Genomic DNA, 16858 nt, shown 5'->3' on the forward strand with positions numbered 1-16858 from the left:
GGTTTTCTCTACATTTTCTTTTTCTTTTTCCTACAATTCTTTTTTAAAAATATTTATTTATTTATTTGGCTGCACAGGGTCTTAGTTGTGGCACGTGGGATCTTTGTTGTGGCATGCAGGATCTTTTACTTGCAGAGTGTGGGACCTTTTTTTTTTAGTTGCGGCATGCGGAATCTTTAGTTGCAGCATGTGAACACTTAGCTGCGGCCTGTGGGATCTAGTTCCCTGACCGGGAATGGAACCCGGGCCCCCTGCATTGGGAGTGCGGAGTCTTAGCCACTGGACCATGAGGGAAGTCCCCTACAACTCTTTATTTAATTAGAAGGTGGGGATAGTGGTGGCAGTGTTAGAGAGGAAACACAGTGTAGGGTATGTATGGAAAGATAAAAAGGCTATCGGGCAGCCTCGCCTCCCAAAGTAGATGCCAGCAAATTCAGCTGGGACTGAATAAAGTTTGGAAACCTAGTGCTGAGCTCCTGGCCTCTGAGGACATGGACACGAGCCAGGCCCCCAGCCCCGCAGTGCAGTGTGGGCACTCCCCAGGAGCCTGCAGTAGGAAGGCACCCCCATGGACGCCATGGGGCCATCCATGCCCTCTTCCATTACCTTATGTCCCTGGTTTGTCACATCTGGAAAACAGGCCACCAGGGAGGGTACTGGGCCGAGGAGACATGTGCTGGGGTCACGGCAGAGCCAGGGATGAAGGATCAGGTAGTCTCCTGAGAGGGGACAGCAAGTCGGAAGCCCAGAGGACTGGAAAGCCCTGAAGTCACAGTGGTGGTTGGTTTCCCCGTGGGGAAGCAGAGCAGGAGATGCGAGCTCATGAATTGGGAGAGGAAACGGGAGGTTAGAAGCAAACCATAGCTATCGGTACCTCAAAAGATTGAAAACATCCTCAGTTTCCATCAGTGTGGAGAGGGCTAAACCCACAGGGAATATCCGTACAAGGGAAGGCTGAGCAGAAAGATGAGAAATTGCATCATGTATCGATGGGAAATAATTTCCAAGATATATTATTAAGTGAAAAAAGCAAGATGCAGACAGTGTATAAAATAAGCTACCATTTGTGGTTTTATTTATATTATTTGCTTGACTATGCATAAAATGTCTCCGGAAGGAGTCACAAAAAAACATTTTAGGAAGTTTGTGTTTAATGGTGATGGGGTTCAGGGCAGGCCACCCCCAAATATGATACTTTGGCATATTGATTATTTTGAATTAAAGTTACTTAAGAAATAGTTGGTACAAGAAGGACAGGGGCTCTGACCTTCCTTTGTCCCTCTGAAAGCAGGAAAAAAAATCTCCCATTTTGGAGATTTTATGCCTACTTTGGTCATTTCTTTGGGTCTCATATCTTTGGGGCCCCAGTACGTACAAAATTAAATTAAAGTAGTTTTTCTCCTGTTAATCTCTCTTTCATTAAAGAAGTGTCTCAGGACTTCCCTTGTGGCACAGTGGTTAAGAACCCACCTGCCAATACAAGGGACATGGGTTCGAGCCCTGGTCCGGGAAGATCCCACATGCCGCGGAGCAACTAAGCCCATGCGCCGCAACGACTGAGCCTGTGCTCTAGAGCCCACGAGCCACAACTACTGAGCCTGCAAGCCACAACCACTGAAGCCCGCGAGCCTAGAGCCCGTGCTCCGCAGCAAGAGAAGCCCACGCACTGCAACAAAGAGTAGCCCCCACTCGCCGCAACTAGAGAAAGCCTGCGCGCAGCAACGATGACCCAATGCAGCCAAAAATAAATAAATTTTAAAAAAGAGGTGTCTCAGGCAAGAACCTGGAAGCATAGAGGAAAAAGTTATTTTCCTTCCTTACAATGGGTACAGAGTTTCAGATGCGGAAGATGAAAAAGTTCTGAAGATGCGTGGTGGTGATAATGTGAATGCACTTAATGCCACAGAACTCCAGTTTTAAGTGTACATACTTAAAAATGATTACAATGGTAAATTTTATATTACATTTAACCACAATTTTAAAAACCCCAAACATTTCATTATTTGCCTGTGGGGAGAACTGGAGTGTTCAAGAAAGAGAGGAAGGGAGACTTCACTGTACATCCTTTTGTAACCATAGAAATCTTTTCAAAAAATAAGTAAGAAAGGCACTTCCTTGGCGGTCCAGTGGTTAAGACTCCCCACGTCCACTGCAGGGGACACTGGTTCGATCCCTGGTCCGGGGACTAAGATCCTGCATGCTGCGCGGTGCGGCCAAAAAAAAAAAGAAGAAGAAGAAAAAAATTAAAAATAAAAGAAGCAGCAAACTGGTAGGGCCCAAGGGCAAGCTAAGCCTTGCAGGAGGACTGGCTGAGAGGCAGTGCAGGGTGGTAGCTTGTTCACTGACAACGGAGCTATTTACAAAGATGTAACGGGGGAAGGAGAGCACAGGGGGTGGAGCAGCCCCTGGACTCAATAGCAGTGGTGCTCGGCGCTCGTATTACTTACTGGAATCAAGGAGAAAATCGGTGGAAGAGGCTGCCTGACAGAGGCTGTGACCTTCCTTCCAGGGTCACAGCCAGCGTGGGTGACTTTGCAAGGAGGGCATCAGGGGAATTAATACAGATTTCTCTCTTCTCCCTCCCTTTGATCTCTCCTGGGCTCCCCACTGGCCAACACTGAAAGGCAGCCAGTGGGCAAGGGCGCTGGCCCGGGCAGGATTGGTCACAGGGGTCAGCCTCCTCCAGACACAGACCTGGGTGGAAAAGGGTGGGGAGAGCATCTGGAGGGACAAAGGGACAATCTCAGAGACAGCTTGCAAGCTGAGGAGCCAGCCTGCCTGGGCATGTAGCCCAGCTACGTCATTCACTACCTGGGCATCACGAGGTAATAATCGTAGCGATCCTAGAAGCTGCTATGAGAATTAAATTTGTTAATATTGACGTCAAGGGCTTAGAACAGTGCCGGGCACAGGGTAAGCACTGTACACATGAAGTGACTGTCACTTATTACAGCCTGCTGTGTGAGACCTAAAGCTTTCCCTGGCTCCTACCAAGGAAGGGTGCAATGGAGCAGGGCCGTTCTGGGGGGGCAGGAGGCGGAACCAGCAGTGAGTGTCCGGGTGAGGCCGGCCTCTGGGAGTCACAGTAATACTGATTCATTGAGCACCTCTAACTGTCAGCACTGTGCCGGGCCTGCTGTGTCCACTGTCATGAAACCCTCACCACACGTGCCAGCTGGGTGCCAGCTGGGTGGAATCGTTGCTCCTTACAAAGGGGGGAAACTAAAGCTTGGAGGGGAAGCCCCTGCCGAAGGGCTCACAGCTAATGAAAACCTTCCTCCCAGCTGGGCTCTCAGTGCTACACTCCTCCCAGCTGCTAAGTGTTCCTGTAGCAAATCAGTCCGTGAAAGATTTACAAGTTGTAATATCAGAATTTAGATCAGTGGGACTTCCCTGGCGGTCCAGTGGGTAAGACTCCACGCTCCCAGTGCAGGGGGCCTGGGTTCCATCCCTGGTTGGGGAACTAGATCCCTCATGCATGCCACAACTAGGAGTTTGCATGCCACAACGATGATCCTGCATGCTGCAACTAAGACCCAGCACAGCCAAAATAAATAAATAACTATTTAAAAAAAAAAAAAAAAGAATTTAGAACAGCCACTATTTCCAGAATCTCTCTGAGCTTACCAGGCACTTATACAAAGGGTAAATTCTCGTTCAAAAATATTATGGTCAATTAAAAGAGTCGATGAAAAGTGTCTGAAATGTCAAATTTGTTAACTTTAAAATGAAAATTTAAAGAGGATTACAGGCAAGTTTATGACAAATTAAAAATTATAAGCCCGTGTTGAAAGTAATGCATTTTTTCAGAAAACTACCAGTGGCATGGTATTTAGAGACAGATATAGTTAAAGTACAGGAACAATATTAAAGTGATGAAAGTACCAAGAATAATTTTTCTTTTGTTATTTTAAAATATTGGGATAACCAATATAAATAAGCTTTTTATTTGCTTGAATGTACATGTTATCTTTTAAAATAATTTTATTTTTGAAGTTTTAAAATACATTATTTTATAAAAACACACAAATATAATACACCCAATTTCTCAGTCAATACTTAACAAATTTTTAAAGTCCGAGGCCACCTCACATGTGGATGGGTGTGTGGGTCCCTCCTTGCTCCCTGTCTCCACCACTTCACAAGAGGAAAGATGATTTTCATCCCTGTTCTTGGTAAACATAAATGAACGAATGAGTGGAGGGAAGATTGATATATTTGAAGGACAAACAGACCTAGGTAGAGTGGTGATGAGGTTGGGAAGACAGTTTGGGTTACGTGGGAAAGGCTTTGACGGGAGGCTGAAGAGAGGATTTTACCCAAGAGGCAGTACAGAGGCAGAAAAGTGATGTGACGCCACCAGACTGCAAGGAAGATTTATCTCACAGAGGGATGAGGAGAAGTTAGAGAAGGAACTGGTTTCAGGGTCACTATTTGGGGGCTCGAGGTGACAGAGGCTTTATTTTTTGTTTTTTTTTTGTTTTTTTTGGTTTTTTTTGGCCACACCATGCGGCTGGTGGAATCTTAGTTCCCTGACCAGGGATAGAACCCAGGCCCTCGGCAGTGAGAGTGCAGAGTCCTAACCACTGGACCACCAGGGAATTCCCAACAGCATCTTTAGAAGGGCCTAGAAAGGGAGGCAAGGAAGCCTGAGAGGTGGTAAGAGGACTGACAGGATCTGGTGGGTGCCCAAGTTGGGGGCCTGGGAGAGGGAGGGGTTGGGGGTAAGCTGGCCCCCTTGGCAGTACCAGGGAAGTCAGGATGTGGGGAGGAAGCCTTTTCTCTCTGCATTTCCGTTAAGCCACCTGCTTCCTGAGGGAGGGGGGCGGGTTGCGATTCACCCTCAGGTCACGTCTGAGGCCGTCTGAGGCCTCACCCACGTCTGAGGCCGACGTCTCCCCACTGCCCAGAATGGGGGACACCAAGGCCACAGGACCATCACCTCCTCTGATCCTGGCCCTGTTTCCAGGGTGAGGTTCTGCCTCTCTTGAGATGGGGAGCAATTGAGCCCTTTCTTACAGTCCCAAGACTTCTCCCAAGCAGGCAGTCCCTGGCCAGAACATCCGTCCAGACGTGGTTCTGTGTCCATCAGTGTATTTCCAGGATACCCCGTGGATAACTTCTCAACCACCTGCGACCGTCCTGCTGTGCTGAATCCTCAGGGGCTGAGACAGCACTAGGAATCACCTAGAGATGATTCTAGATCATCTCGATCATCTCTCCCTTGCCCTCTCCAGTCCTGCCTTGAGTGTCAAAGTTCAAATAAAACTGGACATCAGGGAGAAGTAAGACAAACCATAGAGGAAGTGGCCGCCCCTCCCATTTGTGCACACGGAAGGCATGCTGGGAAAGAGGCCAAGGGACCGCACACCAGACACTTCTGTTTCTTGTCTGCAAGGCCAGTGCTGGGCAGATGGGATCTTTATCAGCAAGAATGTAGATCAAGTGGTCGGCAGCCCCTTCCAGCATCACGTGGATGATTTATGATACCTGTGAACATCAGGCTGCTCCTTAGGCCTCGGTAAGAGAAGGAAGGCCCAGGGGTCAAGCCCCTTGCCTGAGGCAGCCTCAGCAGAAATCTCAGGGAGCAGAACAGAAAAGGTCTCTGCCCTTCTGGAACTTACATTCCTGTGGTAGAAGATACATGGTAAACAAATATCTAAGATAATTTGAAACGGTGGTGTGTGCAATGACAGAAACGAAAAGCGTGCAAGGAGTCCTTAGAAATAATGGTCAAGGAGTTAATATTTCACCTGAAGGAGACGGAGGCATCCGCCGTGTAAGAAACTAGGGAAAGTCCTCCAGGCCGGGGGAACAGAGAGGGCAAAGGCCCTGAGGTGGGACGTAGCTTGGCTTGTTCGGGGACTATAACAGAGGCATTTGTGAACTGTGAGAAATACCTAGATTTCTAGCACCAAAGTTCCTAAATGAACCCTTGTAGGAAAGACCATTGTGTTAAGGGTTTATAAGAACATGGGGTCAAGAGTACCCAAAGCTCTGACCCTCCAAAGGGCCTTTGCTTTCAGGCTGGATGTTTGGGGAGGAGAAAGAAAATGGTGGTGGTTCCTCCTACCTCCTACCTGAAAACTCTGCCTGCGTGGGTTGTGGTGCCCTGGCTGTGGGTTAGGGGAGAACCAAGCCAGAACCAAGATGGACCCCGTGACCGCCCCCAGCTGCCCCAACAGCGAGAAGTGTTTGCTCCTCTTCCTTTCTGCATCAGCCCTGAAGTCACAAGCGAGGGGCCAGGGTTTCTCTAAGTAGGGCAGGGTCCTTGGGGGACGCGTGAGGAGACGGCGTACGTTGGGGGCCTCTAGAGGCTTGGGTCATTGCTGGGGAGTGACAGGTTGTTGCTGGAGGCTTGGGCCTCAGAGTAACCCCTGGCTCTGCCCACCTTCCAGAGTTTCGACAGAGCCTGGAATCACTCTAGGGGCAAGGGCCATGCATCTGCCAATGTCCGTCCAGCTCTCCTCGGCCACAGGAGCCCAGGACCAGCAGCGAGGAGGTGGGAGCCAGGGGTGGGGTGGGGAATGGGGCCGTGGCCAGTGGAGGCCTTGGGACATGCATGGGGCAGGGGAGGCCCTTGAAGTCCCGGGAGAAGGTTCCTCAAAAGCAAAACCACTTGAAACACACCAGCTGGGACAGCTGAGGACCCTGAGGCCAGCCCCCGACAGCCCCAGGGGCTTCTGCTGTAGAAACCCGTGGCCAGCGAGGGCAGCTGCCCACCCCTGCACAGGGCCCAGGATGGCTGAGGGCTTAGGGGTCGAGGGATGAGGGGGTGACTCGAGAGACAGCCACTCCAAGGCCTCCCCTGGGCTCTGGGACCAGCCCCGAGCTCAGACCTCCCCATCTGGGCTCTGTTTCCCTCTTCTCCTGTTCGCGGCTCTGACTTTGCCCCCGGGTGAAGGCAGGCCGGGAGGCTCGCCTGCCCTGAGTCGCGGCCAAGCTGTAGAAGGCAGGGCCTTGGCAAGCACACAGTGTCGCCGCTCTGGGAGCGGCGGGGCTAATTATACTCAGCTGGCGGCAGTGGCTTGGAGGTGGCCGGGAGTTTCCCAGCTCACTGGCTCGCCCGGCCTCCTGTGTGGTAAACACTGCAGGGGGGTGTGGGGACAGAGGGCGGGGAGGTGCGGGCAGCAGCCCGAGCCAGGCCTTGAAGGGGAGCCAGGTGGGGCAGCCCGACCAGTCGCTGGCTCCAGTTAGGAATCTCACTTAGAATCCGTGGCCGTGGGGCAGGTCCAGCCCTCTCCAGGGTCCCGGGCCCAAGGTCCTCCTGCGGGGTGGGTGGCCCAAGACCCAGCCGGCTGGGATATGGTGGAGCAAGATGGGATGGAATGCTTGGGGAAGGCCCGGAGAAGGGGCCTGATGGAGAAGGTACTGTCCGCCTTTCCTCTTCCTGCCAATCTTGGGGACTTTCCTGGGGTCAGGGCTGCTGTGTACAGCCATGCAGGTGTGGGCTGATCCAGCCCGTGTTAGCTGTGACCATCTGGACAATGGGTCACCTGTATCCGAAGCCCACAAGGGCCCTATGCAGGCCGGTACCTGGTGCCCACAGGCCAGGGTCAGAGGGGGGTCGAGCATCAGAGAGGAGCCCTGGGCACTGGGGCAGCTGCTGGCCTGGGAGCCCTTCCCCTGAGGCTAGGGTGACACTTTCAGGACTGCACATCTGGCCTGGTCATGAGCGCTTCAGGGGTGAGCTCTCAGCCCAGGAGGTGAGTAGCAGGCTGGCAGAGTAGTCTGAGGGCCCTGGCTGAGGAAGCCCAGACCCCTCGCCTATTCCCCAGGCTGTTTGCTTCCACGTCCTCCCGTGCCTGGGTACTAGCCTCTGCCCCTGTGGCAGGTCACATCCAAACCAATCATATTGCATCCCGAGTGGCCTGAGTCACATAGAATTGGAATGAGGGGTGAGCCTGTGGAAGTGAGATCAGAAGTCAGTGTGGTACCTGCATCTGACCTGAAAAATGTAGACCACGAGGCTAAATTACCTGTCAGATGAGTCCGCTGGGGCAGGACCAATGATTTTATGTCACACCTATCCTTACACAATTCACAAGCATGTTTAGATTTACAAACACGGATCTCGAAGCCCTATTCACTCAGTCAGCAAACATGTAGTGAACACTTCCTGGGTCTCACTCACCATCATGTCTGAAGACTCAGTAGGGAAGCAAATACACCCCGTCCTCACTCACATTCTAGACAAATCAGAAAACCAAGAAAGCAAGCAAAATAATTGCAGAGGGCAGTAAGCATCAGGGAGGAAATAGCCAAAGTGGAGGGCAGTGGGCCTACTTGAAGTGTTGAAGGTGTGACTGAGCTGGTCTTGCTTCACCTCTGAGATGAAATAATAGAAAACCCACCCAAATCCTGTCAGAGGAAAAACAAGCCTTGAACCACCTCCAGACCACAAGCCCAACTGAGAACCCCCTTCCCCGCACACCTACTCCCAGCTGCGGCTGCTCCCAGAGGCGAGGCCTGCAGGGCTGCTCTGCGGGCTGACGGGAGGCCCTGGGCGCGAGGGGCAGGAGGGTCGTGCCACCTCGCCACAGGAAGGGGACATCGGTGCTCCGTCGGGGTAGCACGACGATTCACGGAGAAGGTGAGGGAGCTGAGGCCGGTTTTGAAAGATGGATCCAAATTTTGCGGGCTGGCCAGAGGGAGGCCTCCCTGGCTCGGAGTGCAGAGGAGGAAGCAGGAGGAGGTGGGTGCAATGGGATGGGGCGCCGCGGAAGGGCAGCCCTAGGGGGGAAGGCACCCCCAGGGGAGGACGCGTGCCCAGCCCTCGGGGGCACCTCCCCTCCTCTGCAGCTCGCACGGGGCTTTCCCATGCCGTCAACCTGGCCAGAGGCCCACGGGGCAGGGTCCAGGCAGGGCTGTGAGCGTGGAAGTCTCTGCAGAGGGGCCCCTGCGAGGACAGGCTGCTTCTCGGGCCTGGCCACTCGTTCCTCTGCGGAGAGCTCCAGGAGAAATGCTGCTCTTCCTGAATATCTGGTCGTTAACACAGCCGTCCAGGGGCGGGGAGCTGCTGGGGAAGAGGAAACGGACTCTCTGTACGGAGCCACCCCCGGTCTGGCTCGGCCTGAGCACATAAGGAGATGGTTCCTAAATTGAGGGACAAGAGTCATCTGGGGCAGGGGGGCCTGTTAGCCACACTCCCTTGTCCTTCTTCCTCTCCTAGAACGTCTAGGGTTGGACCCAGGATCGTGCAATTTTAACAAGCACCCAGGCGATTCTGGTGCAGGCAGCCGGTGGGTCCAGAGCCCTGGAAGTTGGGCCTACATGGCACGGCAGCCAGGAGGAGGCTGGGATCCGGTGGCTTGCTGTGGGCCTGGCAGCTCCTGAGACCGCAGGACTTTTCCTTTGATCCATATCAGTTCCACACGCCGCTCTGCCACCAGGTCTCATCTTCTCCCTGGGATCCCCACCGGCCCCATCTGTGCTCCAACAGACAAACAAAGGCTACTCTAGTCTCGAGAGCCCCCCTCCCCCATACTCTCAGTAACGTTTTTTTCCACCAGGAAAAATGCCCCAACAGAGCACACATGAGGATCTGTGGTTCCCTCCGGTCTGAGAAGCCAAGGCTGAAATGCATTTTGCCTACACGTAAGTCCTCGGCCTCTCGGCACTCACAGCTGATGGAGATGTTGTCAGGACAAAGCTGAACATTCCAGAAGACAGGCTTGAAACCACCAGGCAACAGAGAAGGCACACAGCTGCTGAGAATCTGGAGGCATCAGGGCTTAACGCCTCTGCCCACCCCCATATTAGGCCACAGAGACGGCAGGCAGGGGTGAGTGGCACAGGTGGTGAGAAAAGTCAGAAGAGGATGGAGCGGTCCCAAGGGGGACCTCGGGCAGGTCAAGGATGTTGCCTTCAACCAGCCACCCTCTCCAGGGTCAGAGGCATGCAGCTCTTGTCTGGAGGCAGATGCGCCTCCTTTCACAAGCTTTCAGGCCTCAATTAAGATTCATCCCCTCCTGTGGCCTGTCTCCTAGGTCGTGACCTGAAGCCCAGGGGTGGTCTGGGGTATGGGTGTCCCTTCTGTGGGGCTGCCCCAAGGCCCTCACTGAGGGGCTGGGCAGACGAGGCCTGTGTTAGGACTTGCCAAACTGCACCAGTATCTCAGCATCCTTTGTGGGAGACAGAGATTTTGCCCTGATAATTCCCTCCCCTTTCCAGCCCCAGTCCTAGCCCTGGCCTGTAGCCTTCCATCCCCTAAGAGCTGCTGTGGGGAGAGAGGAGGGACCGCACTTCTGAAGGGAGACAGGCCTATGGGCTCAGCCCCAGAGCCCTAAATCCTTCCCTGCTCCCTGGTTGGTGAGAGCCACAGAATGGGCCACATGAGTAAATGTAGCTGGATAATACCACCCAAAATGAGGCCAATTCTTCCTTGCAATCATAAGGCAAAGTTACTTCGGCTTGCCTTCTCATTAGGCCTTATACCTCATTTGGTCTGTGTCCTAATATGGAGGCTTAATGTGAAAACGGGACAGCTTCACCTGCTCTATTATTCTTTTTTTAATGTTTTTGGCCACAACGTGCGGCTTGTGGCATCTTAGTTCTCCGACAAGGGACCGAACCCAGGCCCTCGGCAGTGAGAGCCCTGAGTCTTAACCACTGGACCGCTAGGGAATTCCCACGGCTCTATTATTCTTATCCAGTCAGTCCCAGGCCAATCCAAAAAGCTGAGCTTTCAAAGACCTGTGGTTTCTAGGGGCCTCAAGGGAGTCTCTGGGCTCCCATTTATAGGTGCAAAGACGCTATGGGACTTGGAGTTCGGCGCTGAGTGAGAATGTGGATGTACCGGCTTTCTCAAGGCGAGGGCTGTGTATCCTGGTTGACAGCAGCCCCGTAAATGCGAAAGACCCCACAGCCATTGAATTCCAAACACACCTGGCTTTGAATCACCACCTACCACTTGTGTGACCTCGGGAATCCCTCTGAGCCTCCATTCCTCTCCCGGGCAATCACGGCCCCATCACGGAGGCAGCGGCCGCAAGAGAGGAGGAGAGCCGGGGACGGGTCACGTTCTCCTCAGCCCCTCAGCCCCGGGACCCTGCGTGATGGTGAGGAGAGGGGTGGGGAGAGCTGAGAGGTTTCTGTCGTCACTCCAGCCTGCCTCGGACACTTCACACTGCCCTACCCCACCCCATTCTCCTCTGGAGGTGGCAGCCCTCACCCCAGCCTCCTGCCCTATGCCACTGGGGGTGCAGGGCATCAGGCCGCTGTGACTGAGGGGCGTAGGTCAGGGCCCAGCTCCCAGACGCCGTACAGCCAGGATCAGCTGCCCTCCTCTGTCCCTGCATTCATCACTCCCCAGGACTGTGGGCCTTGGAGGTGTTTGTCCCTGTGTCCTCCCTTTCTGTTCCAGACAGGGCAAGGAGTTTGAATTAGATAAACAGAGATAAACAAATGCTGAACACGAACACAAACTTTATCCAAACCATTTTTATATATTAAACACACACACACACACACACACACACAAAAAGGGTCTGGGAGTGTCTGAGGGTCTTGTGTGGTCTTTCTCCGTGTTGAACTTGGTTCCCTTAGACGACGTGCCAAGGCTTTGTCTGGCCCCGAGGCCCTGCTGTGGCTGCGGCCTGTTGTTGTCGGCTGGAGAGGGGGCACCGAGGGGCGCTGGCTGCCTCTTCCTTCCTCCCCAGGTCTCTGGGAGACAGAGATCGCTGCTGCTCGGGCGGGCAGCCGCAGGAGCACATTTGCATTATTTTGTGGCAACAAGCAAATTTCCTGGAGGGGGTTTTTGGAAGAGCTGGGAGCCGCCCAGAGGGAAAGCTGAAGGAAACAGGAGAGCAGGAGGCCAGGAGGAAACAGGCCTGGGCAGAGGCAGAATCTGAGGCTGCAGGCAGCCGGCGAAAACAAGGCCTTGGCCTGAGGTTGGGCTGAGGGGTATCTGGGGCCCTGACCCCCTCCTCTGTCCTTGCTAGCTGCAGAGGGGAAGCCCGGCCTGAGCACGTCCAGGCAGGGGTGCTACTGCCCGCGTTGACCTGCAGGAAAGCTTGCCCAGCCCAGCAAGCTTGTCGGTGGCAGGATAATGATCTGAGGAGGGGCCAAGCAGGCTGCATAGTCAGATGGAAAATTCCCACAGCGCTCCTGCACCTGAGCTGCAGCCGGGGTAGAGGCACCAGGCACAAGCTCCAGGCAGGCCCCGACTGCATGACGGTTGGCAGGGCAGGCGCTGGGGGCAACGGCAGCTGAACAACTTCAGGGGAGGGGAATGGAGACTCGGTCTCTGACCTCTCTCTTTATTCTTGCATCTTGGGAACTGGCCTGACTATGGGCTTGGTTGGTGTGTTTATTGGGTAGGGATGCGGAGGCCATTAGGAAACGAAAGAAGACAGACCTGCTTTCTGCATATAAAGGAGGTCCCACAACCCTCCAAAATTGGCTGAGAATCGGAAAAAATGGGCCGTGTTTGTTTAAACAAATCAAGCAGCATTCCACAAGCATATCCAGATTTTAAACTTAAGTCACTATTAAAGCTCAGGTGCAAACACTCTCAGGTTGGATTAATACTGATGAATATAAGCCTTTGCTGGGCCCGGGGCCTTGAGGAAGAACGTCCATGGGCGCCTACTGTGGGCTGGCGCCTTCACATAGAGTCTCTTGTTTAGTCCTTGTTGGGAAGAGCCCCGCCAGCAGGACATACTTGATGCGGTACGAAGCCAGACTGTAACATTCCTAACCAGTGTTCTCCCCCAGCTTCTCCCAGAAAGCCAGGCTAGAGCAGGCTGTTTCGAGGCCCTGGAGATGCAGGTGTTTCCCACTTAGTCTCCAGAGAAGGCGCCTCACATTCCCTGTGTCCCAGGAAGATGAGAAGGACCCAGGTGGCAGGAAGGGTATCCTCTGGACACGTGGCTGGGAGCCCAGCAGCCAGGGTGCCAGGTCCAGGAAGACCTCCCCACCCCTGTGGGGCCCAGTCAGAAGGAGGAAGGAAGGAAGCCATGCAAGATAGGATTTCCCCACCCCAGGCCTGCAGTCTTCCTGGCTCCAATCTCCTGATAAGCAAGCTCGTTTGTTAGTTGACCTGTGTCGTTTTCCACAGGTGACAAAAGCCACCGGCAAGTTGCAAAATTCTCCGGCACAGGTAGGTTTCAAGAGGCCACGGTTTTCCAACGAGGATATAAAGAGAAGGTGGAAGAGCCCTGGACGTTCTGTCGGAGCAACTTTCTTCAGGGTCCCCGACTGGGCCCAGAGCTACAGAGAGGAACTGGGCAGCGCAGGTTTCCATCTCTCCACCCCTTTCTGCTGCCCCAGGGCTCCTCCACGTCTGCCCCTCCCTCCCAGCTAGCCTTGACTCACGCTCCCTGGGTGCAGCACCTGCCCGCTGGCTCCCCTCCGTTGACCCCGTCCCGGTCCCCAGGACACCCCGGCTGAGGAGCCTGGGGGAGGGCATGCTCCGGGGGCAGGCCAGGGGCCTCACAGCTCCGTGCCGCAGGGGTGGAGACAGGGTGGTGCAGCCCAGCTGAACCAGAGCACTAGGGCTCTGAGGGCTCTGCAGGCCCCAGGAGGAGAGGGGAGTGGGAGCCCACCCGAGCCCAGGTTCCCCTCAGAGCTCCAGGAGGCTGTTTTGGTTCATGGCAGGGTCAGAAGCGGCTTACTGTCCGATGCCATCTTCTCCAGCAAGAGAAGGCTTGAGCCAGGGCAGCCCTTGTCCTGAAGGCCAGGGACCCCCACGAGGAAAGTTTGCAGCCTGTGTGCGTCATGGGCAAACGAGCAGTGGAGGGCCCAGGAAGGAACCTCTTCACCCAGAGAGAAGCAGGAATTTGGCTCGCAGGCTGAACCGCAAATTTGGTTTTGCAGGTTACCCAAGGCCACACCTGCTCAGCTCTGGCTGAGGAGAGAGGTTTTTTACCTGCAGGCTGGCTTCTGCCTTGCTGACCCCATTACTTGGGTGAAAATATTCTCAGGAAGTCATATTTTGGAAGGTCAGGGTGCTTTCAAAACTTGAAAGCGTTTAAGAGCCATTCTGAAAGAGCTCACCAGCTCCTGCTGAGAGACAGTAATACTGTTCTTTTCTGCACTTTAAATGTGTTATGTCATTTAATTCTCACTGCATCTCTTTGAGATGAATCCTATGATTATATCATTTTACAGAAGAGAAAACTGAGGCTGTAAAGTACTCAGCTGTGGATTGAGAATTGAGAAGAGGCTCTTTGTTGGAGAGTTGAAGTCCCTGGCACTTGAATCAGGGATGGAAGCCTGGGGATGCAGGTGGCCCTTTCCCCACCTCTCTAGTCAATGTCTCTGTCACCTGGGTCTCCTTGAGGCCCAGTCTGAAATGGAGCAAACGCAGAGTTGGGACTCTGGTGCTGGTGTGCAGCCTTTGGGAGCCGTTGGCCGTGACCTTCTCAGCAGGAATATCCCCAATCCTAGTTTTGCTGTATTGTCCAGTGTCCAAGCGCCTGGACAGAGGTTCATGTGACTATTTCTCTCTCTCCCTGGAAGGCCCCTCCCTCCAAGGCCATCAGCCCCGCCCCCTCCCCCCCTACTTTGTGTGTTGGGACTGGGGTTTTTCAGAAATGGGAAATTAGCAGTGAGCACCTGGAGCCCTTCCTGCTTTAGAAGAAGCTGCATTATACCCTGTTTTACAGTGACATTTTGTTTTTTAAGAACACGGAGAAGAAAAGAAAAGAGCAAAGAAAAGAAAAAACCAGAAAGGAACCGCCACGTAGTTTGTGGAAGGAAAGGAGCATACGACATATATTAGAGTTTGGAGCTGTTACAGGCATCCTCTCACTAGTCCTGGGCAGGTGGCTGCCCGTCCCTGGGGGTGCCCCTAACAGAGCTTGTCTGGAAGGAGGCCTGGAGGCTGGTTTTGCACAAGAGGCCTTCATGCCCAATCTGCTTCTGTGAAGGGGCAAACCCTCACCCTGCTGGATGCAGACAGGATGCAAAGCTGCCACAAATCTCTCTCAGCTCACTTGGAGGAGATACTCTGCAAGAGATGCAAAGGCCAAAATTCTTAGTCCCCGGAGAGACTTAGCCCGTGTTGCCTTGTTCATCACTGTGTCCCCAGGCCCCAAGGCAGGGTGTGACTTGTAGGCGGCCCCAAATTTTTGCTGATCAGTCAGAGCTAAGAGGACTTTCCCTACATTGACAGGAGATGGTACAATCACATGGCCCTTGCACAACAGCACTCCTCCCTGAGTCCCTCTTGAAGCACATTTTCTCAGGTGGCTGCTGGACACAGAGGCGCAGAGAAGCTGGTGGCCTCCTCCAGGTCACCCTGCAACAGTGAGTCTCTACAGCCATTCTATCAGGATCAATGAGCTACTTTTTTGGAGGAGGGTGATTTTGTCTGATGTTGTGTTCATTCAAAACTTAGAGCTTGGGCTTCCCTGGTGGTGCAGTGGTTGGGAATCCGCCTGTCAATGCAGGGGACACGGGTTCGAGCCCTGGTCCGGGAAGATCCCACATGCCGCGGAGCAACTAAGCCCGAGCGCCACAACTACTGAGCCTGCGCTCTAGAGCCTGCAGGCCACAACTACTGAAGCCCATGCACCTAGATCCTGTGCTCCGCAACAAGAGAAGCCACCGCAATGAGAAGCCCGCGCACCACAACTAAGAGTAGCCCCTGCTTGCTGCAACTAAAGCCCGCACGCACCAACGAAGACCCAACACAGCCAAAAATTAATTAATTAATTAATTAATTGATTTTTTTTGAAAAAAAGAGTTTGACCCGTATCACTTAAGAGACACCAGCATGGCCATCTTCACAGAATTTTTTTTCCCTTTGGTCTTAGTGGGAACTTATGTAAGCTCCCAGAAACAAGTGTCCACCAGGCCCCTGGAGGCTGACTAAGGATTATGGCCCCAGTTATATGACCTAGGCAAACCCGGCTCTGATGGGAGTTATCAACTAACCAGCTAGATCCAGTTGATAAGCGAGGTGCTGTTCTCAGCCTTATCCCTGGAAAACCCCAGCTTGGGCGGGCACTCTGAGGCTGTTAGCTGGGGCTCCCCCCAGTTCATCCCTACTCTGCCCAGGGAAACCAGATCTTTCCTGTTCTTCTTCTGCTTCTCCTTTTCACCCTCATTCCAGTGGCCAGTGGAGGTTTTATCACTACAATTCTCGGTAAAACCTATATGACTGGGTTAACTCCGAGGTTTGCATGTCGACTCCTGAATAAGTTTAGATGTTGATGTCTGTAATGCAGACTATCTTCTTGTGGTAACTGCTCAAAAGAGGCATCAATAGCTTCAGCAAAGTTTCTGCAACACCATTTGCCATCTGGGACAATGGCACGTTCCCTTCTACGTGCACATTCCCCTGTGTTCCCTCCATGTCCCTCTGGATCTGGAGGAGCGCTCACATTGACGGGGGGCGGGGGGTGGTCTGCAGAAAGCCCTGATGGAGCAGCATCAAGCCTTTGCAAGGGGCCCCCAGGATGAGGTTGCTACAAGCTGGGCTGCCGAGAGATGTTAATTATTGTTGGACATTTGCATTTTTTTGTCCCCTGGACTGGCTTTTGGAGTCAAAGATGAGGTCAGCAAAGACACAGATGCCGAGAACCCAATGCATGGGGGTCAGTTCCTGGAAACCTGCTTGACTCCTCAGCACACTGGAAGCTGCCCACTGACAAAATGAGGGGTAGAGGTGGGATGAGAGCCTCAAATACCCTTGACTATGACCATGCCACCTGCAGTTACCTCTTACAGCAGCGGTCCCCAACCTTTTTGGCACCAGGGATGGGTTTTGTGGAAGACAATTTTTCCACGGACACGGTGGGGTGGGGGGGTGGGGAGGGATGGTTCAGGCGGTAATGCCAGCGATGGGCAGCGACAGATGAAGCTTCACCGGCTAGCCCGCCACTCACCTCCTGCTGTGCGGCTGGGTTCC

Source organism: Balaenoptera physalus, assembly GCF_965194825.1.
Source record: "Balaenoptera physalus genome assembly, chromosome: 2".
Taxonomy (NCBI): Eukaryota; Metazoa; Chordata; class Mammalia; order Artiodactyla; family Balaenopteridae; genus Balaenoptera; species Balaenoptera physalus.